Genomic DNA, 2,962 nt, shown 5'->3' with positions numbered 1-2,962 from the left:
CAACCTCATCCTCATCTTGTTAGTGTTGGAGTCCACATTAGCGGCTGCAAAAAAAAAGGGCTTGGCCTGGTAGTTGGGGTCATAAGAATAATCTTTGCGAGTGCCTGGCACAATGGCTCATGCCTGTAATCTAGCACTTTGGGAGGCCGAGGCAGTCGGATCACAAGGTCAGGAGTTCGAGACCAGCCTGACCAACGTAGTGAAACCCTGTCTCTACTAAAAATGCAAAAACTAGCGGAGCGGCTCTCACCTGTAATCCCAGCTACTCAGGAGGCTGAGGCAGGAGAGTTGCTTGAATCTGGGAGGCAGAAGTTGCAGTGAGCTGAGATTATGCCACTGCACTCCAGCCTGGGTGACAGAGCAAGACTCCATCTCAAAAAAAAAAAAAAAAGAAAAGAACGGAAAAAGAAAAAAGAAAAATCTTTGTGGAGAAACTTCCTCGGCCTCCTGAGGAGTTACCTCCCCCTTCCCACCCTTAGCACTCGGGAAGGCAGTCTTCAAATGGCTACCCATTGGTTAGTCACATTTCCACCTCAGAAAGACAGAATTTCATGGGGAAATGCTTATGAGAATCAAACTAACAGTATTCTGTGTATGTTGTATTATGTATATTTGGCATTTCGGGTTCTTAAAATGTTTAAAATTGGCATATTAGAGGGCTTAAAAGATACCTATGCAGATTTGAGTTTAAATTGGGTCGTTGAATAATTGATTTAGAATTTTAAAGTTTCTTATTGACATTGCAAACAGAACATGAAAAAAAATTAAGTTTTACTGTATTTATATGTTTACTTTCATTAGTTTGCAATAAAGGTATTTGGGAGGCTGGTTTATTAACCAATTGCTTTACAAAAGGAAATAAAATATATAGGATGAACAAGTGCAGTATAAGCCGCCTAAAGTAGTTTTAATTTGGAAAAGAGACCAACCAATAATTTTACGTATGTATTTCTTTATTTTGAGATGGAGTCTCACTCTGTTGCCCAGGCTGGAGTGCAGTGGTGCAATCCCCATTCACTGCAACCTCTCCCTTCCGAGTTCAAGTGATTCTCCTGCTTCAGCCTTCCGAGTAGCTGGGGTTACAGGTGCCTGCCACTACGTCCAGCTAATTTTTTGTATTTTTAGTAGAGATGCGATTTTGTCATGTTGGCCAGGCTGGTCTGGAAAACCTGAACTTGTGATTTGCCCTCCTTGGCCTCCCAAAGTGCTAAGATTACAGGAGTGAGCCGCTGTGCCTGGCCAAAGACCAACTAGTTATTACTAAAGCCGCCTTGGCTGGGTGCAGGTACTTACACTTGTAATCCCAGCACTTTGGAAGGCTGAGATGGGTGGATTATTTGAAGCCAGGAGTTGAAGACCAGCCTGGGCAACATAGTGAGACCCTGTTTCTAAAAAATGTTAGCATTCACCAGATTTATGATGGGAATTTTATGACTGGTAAGTTGAACTTAAAAGTTTTAAAAATACTTATGTTTTAAAATTGATATTTTCCCATTCAACATAGTATTGGAAGTTCTACCCAGAGCAATCAGGCAAAAGGAAGGGATAAAGCGTATTCAAACAAGAAGAGAGTAAGTCAAACTAACCCTGTTTGAAGATGACATGGTCCTATATCTAGAAAACCCCATGGTCTCAGCCCAAAAGCTTCTTAAGCTGATTGGCAACTTTTAGCAAAGTCTCAGGATACAAAATCTACGTGTAAAAACCGTTAGCATTCCTACATGCCAACAACAGGCAAGCAGAGAGCCAAATCATGAATGAACTCCCATTCACTATTGCCACAAAAAGAATAACTACCTAGGAATACAGCTAACACGGAAAGTGAAAGATCTATGAGGAGAACTACAAACCACTGCTCAGAGAACTCAGAGATAACACAAACAAATGGAAAAGCATTCCATGCTCATGGATAGGAAGAATCAATATCATAAAATGGCCATACCCGTCAAAGCAATTTGTCATTCTTCACAGAAATAGAAAAAACTATTTAAAAATTCATATGGAATGAAAAAAGAGCCCAAATAGCCAAGGCAATCTTAAGCCAAAAGAATAAATCTGAAGGCATCACACTACCTGACTTCAAACTACACTACAGAGCCACAGTAACCAAGTAGCATGGTACTGGTAAATGAACAGACACATAACTCCTTTTTTTTGAGACGAAGTCTCACTCTTGTCTCCCAGACTGGAGTGCAATGGTGCAATCTTGGCTCACTGCAACCTCCACCTCCCAGGTTCAAGTGATTCCCCTGCCTCAGCCTCCCGAGTACCTGGGATTACAGGTGCCTGTCACCATGCCCACCTAATTTTTGTATTTTTAGTAGAGACAGGGTTTCAACATGTTGGTCAGGCTGGTCTCAAACTCCTGACCTTGTGATCTGCTCACCTCAGCCTCCCAAAGTTCTGGGATTACAGGTGTGAGCAACTGTGGCTGGATGACACATAACTTTCTAACAGGTCTGGAAGCTCTGAGTTTATCTTGAGACCTCAAGAGGAGAGGATCACTCAACTCACAGGTATTAGAGGATACCAGCTTTAGAAATCTGAAATTCCTCGTGAAATAGAGTTTCATCAAAGCCAATCCGAAAGGCCTATGTAAAAATAACCATTCTTGTTGCCCTTTATGCAAATAATCAGACCAAGTATAAGACTAAAGTTTATTCATAATTAGTTTTTACCAAAAATGAGGCCTGAAGTGAAGAATTTTGCTCCAAAGCTTATCATACATTTGTCATTAAGTCCTACTCTTGTTAATTGTTTTTAAGCTTTTTGCCCTGCTTATTCCTGTGAATCAAGTGGTGATCTTCTGCAACTTAAAAAAAAAGGGGGGGGGGCCGGCCGCTGTGGCTCAAGCCTGTAATCCCAGCACTTTGGGAGGCCGAGGCGGGTGGATCACGAGGTCAAGAGATCGAGACCATCCTGGTCAACATGGTGAAACCCTGTCTCTACTAAAACTACAAAA

The sequence above is a fragment of the Cebus imitator genome, unplaced genomic scaffold, assembly GCF_001604975.1.
Source record: "Cebus imitator isolate Cc_AM_T3 unplaced genomic scaffold, Cebus_imitator-1.0 Scaffold91, whole genome shotgun sequence".
Taxonomy (NCBI): Eukaryota; Metazoa; Chordata; class Mammalia; order Primates; family Cebidae; genus Cebus; species Cebus imitator.
Note: the sequence above shows the minus strand (reverse complement) of the source record.